At 37.9% G+C, this 13252-nt stretch overlaps 1 protein-coding gene across 5 annotated transcripts in view; it reads right to left on the reverse strand.

Annotated features, from left to right (window-relative positions):
- grid1a (glutamate receptor, ionotropic, delta 1a) overlaps positions 1-13252 on the reverse strand; it is a 241885-nt gene that overhangs the window by 82039 nt on the left and 146594 nt on the right. The window lies entirely within an intron of this gene.

Genomic DNA, 13252 nt, shown 5'->3' on the forward strand with positions numbered 1-13252 from the left:
CATAGATCCAAAAAAGGGGCACAGTGATTATTTTTTCTGTGCAGCAGAAACATTTTTACTGTAAGAAAATATATTTTTAATAACACAAAAACAGCATTAAAAATGCACCGAGCTCACAGTATAGAGAGCAGCTAATGGAGTCTTAATAATATTCCAAGTGAAAAATAATAACGCAGTAAATTGCACACAATAGCCGTTTGTCCATCTGCCCCCAGAGAGTCCCTGTGCTCGTTCAATTTGAGCAAAGCCTGGATTCAGATTGGATGTGCGCAACTGTTTTAAAGAACAGTTAGATCAATGGATTATAAATTCCCCTGAAATAAGAAGACATTCAAAGATTTTTACAGCAAATAAACTAAAGACTTTACCCCAAGAAACTTGTTTTGGGTCACCAGAGACAATCCTCAAATCCACAATTCAGATTGTTATTCCACTGAACCCATCCACCTATAATTTGATGAGGTATAAAATGCCCTAAAACGCATAATCAACTCTCATAATAGCCTGTAGTATTTTATGATCTTATATTAGATTTATATGAAAATCAGGTGATTTCGTTGAAGTCAACAATATAACACCATTTATTACGAATGCTTGATTCTGATTGGCCAGTCGCGACATTCCAAGGGTTGTTCTTTTCAAATAACAACTGCTCAAAACTAATAACACCCTGTAACCCGGATGCTGCAAATCATTTTGAGAGGGGCAGTTTAATATTACACAAACAATAATTCTAAATATGCCTTTTAATAACATACAGTATATGACATTATATTTACAAATGGTTAAACCAATTTGCCTGTTCGTGACGTTTGAATGTCGTTTCTTACTTTAAAACCGAAACTAAACAGCTTTTCCTCGCGGAAGGTCAGCATTCGGTAAAAATGAGCTAATAAAATATTTCAAATTCACATTTTATGTCCAGTTTTTTTCTCATGTGGCAAGCAGCCGTGTAATAAGCGGGATAATGTACAAGCAGCCGGCTGTTATCGCGAAATAAGCCCCTTCAGTGTGATACAAGATCACACATCAACCTGATCACACTGTCGGTGCTCATTTCTGCGATAACAACCGGCTGCCTGTACATTATCCCTTACATAACACATGCAAATACACAAGATAATGTTTCAAAGAAAGTAATATGATTCTGATCCGGCAGACAAACGTGTCTGTGTGGTTGTCAAGCTTTCTTATCTGTCAATAACTATGCAAATAGAGCTTTTTTATCCTTAAATGATCTGGGAATGTAATGGAGCTATGGAGGAATACAGGTGTGAAATACATGACAGATGTTTAATAGAGCTGATCTGCTGATACACATCACAGAGGGAGAGAGAGAGAGAGGGGGATCCAAGATACGGGTAGTGATAAGGGTAAGAAAGAAAAGCACTGTATTGCAGGTGGAGGAACAGAATACTTTAGCTTCCTATGTAACATTGTCAAAAATGAGTTGAAAGACAATGCAGAAACACAGCAGCAACCCCATCAATCAATCTGACAACATCCACAAACTTCTTTAGAGCGAGAGAAACGTGCAAGGCTGCAGAGCACAGTAGAACACAGGATAGCAAACCTGGGCCATGTGAGAAAGGCCATTAAAGCATCTGAGGTGGAAATTCTCAAGCAGTTTCTGTTCGCTGGTCCATGAATGCTACATCGATACATTTTGAAACTTCCTAGTGATGACAACTAAAAAACTTAGAAAAGGAAGATATTTCAGTTTGTGCCCAGGGGTGCCGCTAAAGTTTCTGGGATCCACCACCTATTCGCAATAGAACTTCCCCACGAGGGTCCACCTCCGTCCGTTCACTCCTGGGCCCCCATCACCGAGGTCTGTTTACTCAGTTCCCTCTCCGATGCCCGTTTGTGCCACCTTCACTAAAGTTTGACTAGAATTAGATTAGAACTTAATGGAATAATGTGGTTACCCCTCTCTCTCTCTCTCTCTCTCTCTCTCTCTCTCTCTCTCCACAAACTGTATGCATTTTTAATGCAGATTATGCTGTATTATGGACTAATACTCAATTATAGAACCTTGGTTTACACTGAGGTTAAACTGCAGCATTCTTTGCCTTTAATCTGATTCTGGGATTTGACTATTGTTTGTCTCTGCGTCATTGATAGAATGCCTTTAAAATGTCTCTGCCGTGCAGATTTGAGACCTTTATCACCTGACAGGATTAAGAAATTTATCTCTGCTTTATTTTGAAACGACAAGGCAGATAAGAGAGCTCGAATCGGGCGGCAGGAATAATTCACAATTAGGGATTACACAAAACCATCTAAATTAGAGTGGGTCTGTCATTGTTTTCAGAAGCCCCCGCGCCACAACGTTCACGATACGGCAATAGAGAGGGCAAAATAAACAGACGAATGACGTTTAATTCCCTTTACAGAAATGACATAAATGGCGGTGTCAGGGTGATTTCACACAGACAGACAGATGTTTTTATTGGTCTTTCAGGAAACAGAGAAGGAGAAGGTGTTGCGGACAGCAGGGTGCTGTTTGCCGATAAGGAAACTTTGTCTGTTACGCCCATCAGTCTATATTTGCAGTTCAAGACTGAGTTTGGAAAGAGAATGATAACCCAGTGTGTGTGGATGTGAATGCGTGTGTTTGCATGTGCGGAAGATGGCATGACCACCGGAGCTTAAAAGATTACCAGACCAAAACATCAACCCCTACAAAATCCCATAATCCTGCTGGAATTGGCATGTGCCCTGATAGAAAAATCATCCCTCATCTGTTTACGCAAAAGCCTATAATTAGCATTTTATTGGTTCCAAAATAAACTATTTCTGTTGCGAAATGAGCAGGGTTTAGGATTTGAATCATTATGTGTGTCTGAATGCCATTCAAAGCATCAAAAATGATTTAAGAAATGTTCGCTAACTTGCTCAATAGAAAAATCCATTTGGACATGTCAAATCAAATGAGGGCATTTAAACTCCCTACAATCATGAAAAAAACAAGTGACCTTAAAGACACGTTACATAAAGATCTAATTCCTAGAAGGTGGTTTAAGATGTATTGCCCTCATTTGATTTGACATGTCCAAATGGACTTTTCTATTGAGCAAGTTAGCGAACATTTAATACAAGTAATATACAATATGCAACACGTGAATTGCAACAAATGGAATATGATTATTCAACACTTACAATCTTGATTTCTTAAATGGTTTTTCTTTCCATTGATGCAATCCATTATGGGATCGCCCTTTACCGCAAAAGATACACAAAACTGCCCTTTAGAACCTGACTAAAATAAGGTTTGAGACAGCACAGATCATGCAGGATGCCGACTTTTTTTGGAACAGCCTTTGCGTCAGCTTCGAGCAATTACTGTAATGCCTTAAAATGCTGACTTTTAAGATGCTGGAACAATAAAACAGAGACAGATATAGAAATGTTCCCATGTCTGCATCATGTCTCATGTATTGTGTTATGGTCTCTGTGTACTGTTGTTGCTGTTTCTGTGTACTGGATGCTCCTGTCACCAAAACAAATTCCTTGTATGTGCAAACATACTTGGCAATAAAGCTCTTTCTGATTCTGATTCTGATGTATCGCTCATTTGTAAGGACAAAAGGATAAGGTCAAGCACAGGACGTGCTCTCTCTTTATTGTTTTTTGTGATCATTTGAAAGAACATTCATCTCCATTTATCTTTTGTTACAGTGTATAAGCAATATAATTCTGAACAATAAAGAACGATCCATGATCAGCACCCAAACAACAGCTTCAAATTACAGCAGAATTAAAGAATTAGATTATGCTTGTCATTTGTGAATAGACGAGTGCTGTAATTTGTTCAAACCTATGATGTTCATAAAAGTTCCAGTTATTCATATTATTATGTTTTTTTCCCCTGTAGGTTGGCTATAATTTTCTAGAGTTTGTGAAACAAGTTAATTTACGACTTGAGGTCCCATTTACCTCAACGGATGAATAGAATCACCTTGTTCTCTGTTCAAAAGAGGATGAAGAAGGGGGGATGAGAAGGGGGAGGCAAAAGGGAGGGAGGAAAAGCTAATTCGCTGAATTATTCTCTATTATGCACACCAAACACATTTTTCTAGCACCCCCTTTCTTCTACATGCTACAACCCGGTGCCAACAAAGGACACGCAGTACAGGCTGGAACGAGAGCCTCCCTCAAGCAGACAGCCTTGCACTAAGTCCTTCCTGACTTTGTCAGTGTGAGTTATTCATTTGGCCCGGCCCGTCCTGTGTCCTTCATTAATACGTAATGCACAGCACCTGCAATTATGCGCAGAAAAGCTATTTCAGGTTTGATGCTCTGAATTACAACAGGCTGTGAAGTAGCCTTGAAAAATATGAGGCTCTTGTCCCAGAAGTGTTACATTAAAAATGAGTTATTGAAGTTTTGCCTCTGCCCCGATATCTGTCTGTTTTCTTTTTCCGGTAAACAGATATACTGTCTGGATCACACTTCTAATAATGAAAAATGTCGCTTTTCAAACTAATTACAGTTCAAAAAGTTAACTTTTTATAAGAATTTTCAAAGAGAAAGGCAGCTGAATGCTGTTCTTCTGAGGAACTGAAGAACTGAAGCAGGCACTTAAGCGAGACGCTTAATCCGACCGCACTCTTCGGAAAACTCCCAATACACCTCACAGTGGAAGCAACAGGACAACTACCTAACTACCTCCACTTGAGTTTTCTCTCCAGCAATCAATGATGCTACAGCGTCCCACAAGAACAAAGTGCAAAAGTGTTTCAGCTGCACAACAGTGACCGTCCTTGTAAAATGACTGAATGTTGTTGTCTGCATCTAAAGGGATAGATCAACCAAAATGAAAATTCTTTCATCTCACCCTTTTTGAAGAATGTTGGTAACCGAACAATATTGTTACCCATCGACCTTTATTATATGAACACGAATTCATACCATTGAAGTTCGACAGAAGAAAGAAATTGATATAGGCTTTGAATTAAGAGTGAATAAATGGTGACAGAATTTTGATTTGTTGTTGACCTTTCCCTTAAAGTGAAAACTACTGAACGTTGTTGACTGACTGCACTTGTTTGTTTGGAGTTTGCGTGTCTGTTTTTGTAAATCGCCACACTGTGGTTGATTATGTTGTTAATTTTCATTGATAGACGAGCATGGCTGGAATTTTTAATTGGTCGTCTGGCAGTTTCTGTGGTGACGGGACAGTCCTGTGGAAAGATCAGCTGAGCAGACTCCCTGTAAAAACCTCTTCATAACTCAGTATATCATTACTCCATGTTAAATCCACACCGATGCCAAAATCGAACCCCATTTAATAATTTCCCACATCATGTGATAAATCCAAAAATTCTCTCTGAAGTTTCAGTTCATTCGGAATCTATTCATAAAGCATGTTGGGAGTATAAAGCTTTTTCTGGTTTATTATATCAATGTATTATGTACTCATTTAGCTATTAAACAAGGACAATAAGGCCCATACAATATCTTAAAGCTGTGAATGGAAGGAAACATCTCTCAAAAGAAGCTCAGTGGTAAGAGCATTGCGTTAACAACGCAAGGTTGTGGGTTCGATCCCAGGGGATTGCACATACCTATGTATAAATGTATAGGATAATGCAATGTAAGTCGCTTGTCTGCCCAATGCATACATGTAAATGTAAATGTAAGCTGATAGCCTTGTGGTTAGTGCTCCGACATATGGTGCTGTTGCGCTCCGGGCGACCGGAGTTCGAGTCCCGGCTCGTGGTCCTTTCCCGATCCCACCCCCCACCCCCCACCCACTTCGTTTCCTGTCCTCTCATCGTTACTGTACTATAAATAAAGGCAAAAAACGCCAAAAAAAATCTTTAAAGGAGTCATATGACACGGCTAAAATGAATATTATTGTTTGTTTTAGATGTAACGCAATGTGTATACACCATTTAAAGTTTAAAAAACGTTGTATTTTCCACATACCGTGTATGTTTGTATCTCCTCTTTGCCCCGCCTCTCTGAAATGCGCTGATTTTTTACAAAGCTCATCGCTCTGAAAAGCGAGGTGTGCTATGATTGGCCAGTTCACCAGTGCGTAGTGATTGGTCGAATACTGCAAGCGTGTGATGGAAATGTAACGCCTCTTACCATATACGGAACATCAGGTTCCAAAGCAATTGTACTGACAGACGATACAATGAGATTTACAATTACGCCCACCTTAACTACGTGTAGATTTGGGCGGTCTTAGTCAAATCATGTTACGAAGTTACATAGATTCGCAGGGGTGTGATAACACGAGGAATTTCAGGCAAGTCTGAGCATTCGCTTTTAGATAGAATGCATCTTTTGTTCCCACACTTTCATTTGTGCAATTTTACGTGTCTAATACATGCATGGGCAACTTATAACACACCAAAAACACAGAAAAACACGTACTTCACCATATGACCCCTTTAAAAAAAAGAAAGAGAGAGAGAGAGAATTAAGAACTAACTAAACATAATGGTGGATTAACCATTACAGAAATATAATGTAATGTAACATAAGTCTACAGTTTCATCATCACAATCATGATCTAATGACAGTTTTAATGAATAAAGTCAAGAGACACAGAAAACATCAATAATAAATAAAGCGAACAGAGACCGAGACAGAAAAACATGAACAAAACAACTATTACAAAAGGCAGAAATGATGCAGAGCCAATGAGAAAAGATGGCTGTGTGTGAAAAGAACAGAAGACAATGAGAAGTTTTTGAATGATCGATAAATGTCTCAATCAGACTGAAGACACATAGAAGAAAAGAGTGAAAAGATAAATCCTGTTTTGTTTGATTTCAAGTCACTAAAGGCTTGTGTAAACACAGCGGTGTTAGAACACAGATTAGCACTGCCATCTCTCTAATCAATGGCAGAAGACAGTGACATTACAAGTAGTGAAGAGACATCAATAACTGCTGTCTGGAGACACACACAATCTTCACACGCTTCAAACATACACACACGTGGATCATGGGTTAAGTTACGGTCTTTCCGGTTTTCAAAGCAATAATGCATAAAACTATAAAAGCTAATGTGTCAAATGTAAAGAAGAAAAGCTGAATAGTGATTTATGACCTGATGCAGAGAGTTAATAGTTTAAATATAAATATAAATATGATATGATATAATATTATATGATACAATATAATAAAACAACAATATACTATATATACTGTATATTAGACTCTTTACAAAATGTATTTTAAATGGTCCTATTATACAAAATTTCATTTCCACCTTAAAAAAACTGTAACAGATGGCAGCCAAAGTTTCAAGTGGCAGCGCCAAATGCTCAAAGTATCTACCCAAAATACGACTGTGACATGATCACGTTTGCTCTTGAGATGTCAAGAGGATTCTCGCTGTCCGTATCTCTTTTAAATGCATGTCATTCCCTATCTCTATCATCTCTGGTGTGACATTAACTTTGAAAAGCTCCAATCCTATTGCAGGATGATATGAGGTGTAATGTCACTGAGTGCTGTGATAGAGACCCGTCTTCCATTGTGACAGACAATAGCTCACTCGAAATGCAAATTCCATCATTATTTACTCAGCCTCATGTTGTTCCAAACCTACGTTTATTTATTTCCTAGTGGAATACTAGAAATTAGAATGAATCACACATGGCAATGACATAAAGGTTATAAGACATAGGACAGCCAGTGTTTGATGATGTCACTGACGTAACCTATCATGATGTGTTGAAAGACACAATTTAAAAAACTACAATTGGGGCCACTGAATAGCTTCTTTTGGAGCTTAACAGACTTGGTCACTATGAACTGTCATGATATGAAAAATAACTGCTTGACGATTCATCAGATCAGTGTTCAAAATCGAAATAACAGCATATGAGTTTGGAATAACACGGTTAAAGTAAATAACAAGAAAATTAATTTGATTTTAAGTTTTAGTTTAATCTACTAATCATCTTAGGCTTTCTCTCCATCTTATTTGTCTCCCATTTTATTCCCTTACGAAAATTGACCATGGTTTTACTACAGTTAAAACCAAAAAACCATGGTTACTGTAGTAAAACAATGGTTATCACAAAATAACCATGGTTTTGAAAACTATGTTTTTTGTAAAAACCATAGTAAACGATGGTTACTGTAGTAAAACCATGGTTTTGCCCTAAGTAATCAATGCACCAAAAAACCATGGTTACTACACTTGTACCACAAAAAACACATGGTTAATTTTCATAAGGGTTTAAAAGGATTAAAAGCCTTCAGTCGTGTATCTCAATGTTCTTCTCATTCTGGCTCTGTTTTAAACATTCTTGAAACCCTTTCAGCTGAAGCCTGTGATCAGCAAGACATCTTTTCAGCAAAGAATCACACTGTGTTCAAAAGGCCACCACTGGTGATTTTATATTGACCACAGACATTTACAAAAAAGTGTAAAACATCTCCTGTAAAAATAGCATCAACACCTCGCTGTAAATAATCCTGCATAATCACTGACTCATTCCTGCTTACATGCACTTGTGTCTTACGTGCACTTGTGTAATTGCGCCCACCATAAGGAAAGTCTGCCAGGCCTCCCGAGATAATTCATGAGACATGCCAGTTTTTAAAATGATAAATAAACAATGTCATATTCTAATCTTGCTACTGTCTCCTGGTATCACGACTCTGGCAAGCAAAACCTCAGCGCTGATCTACAGCGACTGCCGGATATCAAAAGCCTCAATTCTGAAAGCAGGAAAATCGCATGTGAATCGAATATGAATTTATAAACATTTTTGAGGTACTGTTTTTAAAAATGTTATAATGTTGCAGGTAAGCTGCGTAGCAATTTAGGATAAATATTATGCTTCAAACGTGTATCATTTGCTTTGACAAAAAAATGGACCAATAACAAAAATTGTGCACAGTTCAATTGCCAATTGTCAAAGGCCTGAGGCAGACCCAGTCAGTCCTGGTTACAGCATGAAAGTATAGTTAGGGAGATGAGAAATGAAACGAAAGAGACACGGAGTTGTGCTAAGAGGATGGTTGATGGAAACAAAATCCTAAAAATCCCCCACAATGCATCAAGGCGCAGAACTTCTCTACCTTCTCTGGCACTCAAATACGAGTGTTGCATAAGACTGATTCCAGTTGACGTTATGGACTTGAAATCCCCACAGAACAACCTCACTCTGCCGGACAAACACGCCATTTGACATTTAGGCCTGGAGGTAGCAGGAGGCTGCATTTGAAATTATTCATTTTGAGTTTTCCGTCAGACACAAAAACTAAAGAACGTAATGTGCTGCTTCAGTGCCCCGAGACCCTGTGCCTTGTTTTTCCTCTTAATTTTCTTCTGCTTCATCTTTCTAGGGATTTACATCCAACATATAGAACGGAAACAAGTTTACTTCATCCGTAATCAATACAATGTGATATAGTGTGTAAAGCCACACCATCTAAAAAAAGGCTATCAAACCATATCCACCACATTCTGGAAAAAAACCATCATCACGCCTGGATGATTGGCTGACTATTAGGCAGAGTTTAATAAACAACTCCCTGCAGAGGGACGTCTATCTGTGCATCATGATAACTCATGCAACATGATTTTTCTCATTCATTTTGCATGTAATAAAGCTTCCAAGAGAGACATAAATATTGGAAATGCTATAACATAAAAAGAGATTCTAAAATAAATAAAAACCATGAAATGGTCTATTTGAAAGTGCAGAGATTATATTATAACTATAAGTAATATATAAATAAGTAAGCCAGTCAGATTTCCTGAGAAATGCAAACTCTGTGGCAATTTCTGTGGCAATTTCAGAGAATTCTCATCAACTTCTGGCTCAACCAATGTCACAAACTAAGACAACCTGTTTGTCCAAATATTAAGAAATGGGATCAGCCAGAGGCAATGGTTTGTAGGGAAAAGCATTGCCTCTTGGGCAACATGTTGGTAGCCAAACAACGGCGCTGTCACTTGCATTGATTTTGTATCCATACAACAGAAGTGAATGGGTACCGCCTTTGTTCGGTTACCAACATTCTTCAAAATATCTTCTTCTGTGTTGTGCAGAAGAAAACAAGTCAAACAGGTTTGAAATGACAAGAGGGTGAGTAAATGATGACAGAATTAACACTTTAAGAAGAGTGAATGTAAACTTTGCTGTTTTTTGGAAACCAAGAAAGTTGGCAAAAAAGATGTATAGTAATTATGAAAATGTAAGTAAATGCATTGAAACATACACATATACAAAATATACAATAATAGGCCAGTAAACTTTGCAGAAGGCTGTAGGCTAAAAGCAGTACTGTATATAATTAAACATGACAGAAACCAGAATCTATGAAAGACATTAAATGAATGCTGTGAATAATCTCCATTGTTCTTGCCAATAAAGGGTCACGTTTGTATCCCTGCATTAAGACAAACTAATATAGGCTCCCCTAAAATCCTGGCTGCAAAGAACAGCCATATGTTTTTCTAAATGTGGACTTCACCACGGCAAATCAAATTTTACAGAAGAAAATTAAAACGTAAGTTAAATAATTAATGTTTTAATAAGCTATGTCAGTAGTGCACTCTCAAAATTGGCTAGAGATGATTTCTTTCACTTCAGGAATGCTTCCTTCTTTGGCTAATAGTTATTTTTCACTCCTAAAAAATATGTTTTTACTCTTTTACTGGCCTAAAAAAAGCCAAAATGGGCACCAGTACCGTTTTACCCCATCACCCACTAAGATAGCACAGTTAAGAAACATTAAATGTGATTATGACCGAACATAACGCGTCTCTTTTCCTTTTTTTGACCCGACAGATGTGACTCACCTCGCCCTCAGCGCAACTTATAAAACATTAATAAGTTTTGATGCGATTATTTATTTCCACCCTCCAAAGCCTTAATGGACTTTGTAATAGTGATGGTTGGGCTGATGCCCATTAGTACCGAGGCTTAATGTTTGCTCACAGAAGCATGTGGGCCGCATTTAAAGTCTGGCAGGACGTGAGCGTTGGCTTGACTTTGCTTGGCTAACTGCAGGTACCCCCATTTGAGGCTAATGAATCTTTCTCCCTTATAGCATGTGTGTTCTCTTTAGAGGGCGGTAAGGCTTAAAGCAACAGTACACAGCATCATGTGCGCTGTTTCGTGTGTGTGTTTGTGGAATGATTCAAAACAATAAAAACTGCTAACACGTCTGTTAAACTCAGTTAGGATTTAGATACGATTTAAGGTCATCCAAAATGTGTTTTAATAACAGCCGGGCAATTCCACGCAAATGTTAAAATAAAAAAATCTCTTCAAGCATCTTAAAGTTCTTTTAACATTTTTGTTTGTTGTTGTTTTTAAAGCATAGTTTTTTTATAGTGAGGTATGTTAATTGTCACATCCATAACAGAACATTCCATATTCCTTATATATTTTTTATACATTTTAATTCACAGAAATTCTACAAAGTGTGTCTCTCAGAAATGTGCCTCCTTTTTTGTCACATCCATAACGTGTGAATATTTCTCTCTTTTAAAAGAGTAAACTGGTGCATAGACTCTATCAACAGGGGTTTAGTAAAATATAAACAGATGATTCAGTAAATTGGTAATAAGTACATTCTCTGAGAATTTATATTTCAAATCAAATCACAAATCACTTTTATTGTCACACCACCACAGCACAAGTGCCTTGGTGAGTGAAATTCTTGAGAGCGTGCTTTAGAAAGTGCAGAAACAATGTACATATAGACAGTACCATTTATATACTTACAGACTTATACAGATGACAATGTGCAATATACACATACATATACTCAGCACACACAGTGTACTGTTAGACATACTTACAGTTATCAATACACATTATACACCGTATGTACACATTCTACATTATGTACACATATATACAGTACACACAATAATATGTGAAGGTGCAGCAGATTATACACAAGCTGGATACGCAAATGTCATGGATGTGCATTGGATGATATCCAGTGGTAGTAGATAGATTGTTGTATTAGTGCAGTGTGATAGATTGTTGTATTTCAAGTTTTGACTAAAAATGTCACATCCATGATGACGCTAGTATGTCTATCCCCTGTGCTTTGATCAGTCATATCAGTATTCATACAATATGTATGCCTACTTTGATGACTCTTCTTTGCATAACTGGGAACATTTTAAAAGACTACGTGACCTGTACCACTGTACCAGTCTAATTTTAGAAAGCTCTTTCAATGCTCACCCGTGGATCTCCATCAGGTACTTTTGCTATTGCCAAAACTCATATTTGACCATTAATGTGGCGGTAAGCAGCACTTAGGTGCGGCTTATTAAAGAGCTCAGACCTGATGAGTATAATTAGCTCATCTGTTTACCTCGACAGATGCGCCTGGGACATTAATGCGTCGCTAAAGTCTCTCTTAGATGCACGCTCATCGTTGATTATGAGTATATTGTCGTGAACAAATGCAGGCTGCATTTAACCGTACATTAAAGAGGACTTCCTCCATCACCATATTAACAAAGCCGTGAGCTGAGTTAGGACCAAATGACTAAACAGAATTTCATTTATTGCAAACAAAACATCCAACTACGCTTTAGAATGACTTGTATTGAAACACGTTTTGAATGTTAGTAATGAGCGCAAACATAAAACAATTATAGTAATCACCCAAATAAATGTGTTTTATTTATTTAGAAGCTATAAGCTCTTAATAGGCTTGCTCTGAAATTTCATTAAAAGTTTTGTCATACCAAGCAACATGATGTTTGGTGTGTGTGTGCTTTGGTCTATGTGTGAGCAAAGGAAGCATGAAAAACAGGCATAGGCAGAGAGGTGGATTCCTTCTACCTGCCTGCTGACAGGTGTATCTTATTGGTCTGTTGCACCTTGTCACTTACTAGTGATCCTAAAACATCACACTTGACTCTGTGGGCAGCGCCTAAAATTAGAAGCAGAGCTGCTGCTGATTCAGGCCACGCTCAGAGCCCAGGCTGATTCATTAAAGAGATGGGTATGCCCTATAGGTCATAGATTCAGACAGAACCTGTCACGAAAAAAACCCAGAGTCAATGCCTCCATCCTCGCCTCCACTCGCCGCTTCAGAGAATTTAAACTCCAAAGATGCATTTCAGAGCAAGGAGAGAATTTAAAGGCATTAATGATTTTGTTGTTGCGGCTTTAAGATTATGCTGACGGCTCTATCAGGGTAGGAGAGCACGGTTGTGAGCTAGCAACAGTTTTGAGCCTTCGGAAATACTATTTAATAAAAACAACAACAGTTTTGAACACTATAATCTA

Source organism: Triplophysa rosa, linkage group LG10 (assembly GCF_024868665.1).
Source record: "Triplophysa rosa linkage group LG10, Trosa_1v2, whole genome shotgun sequence".
NCBI classification, from domain to species: Eukaryota; Metazoa; Chordata; class Actinopteri; order Cypriniformes; family Nemacheilidae; genus Triplophysa; species Triplophysa rosa.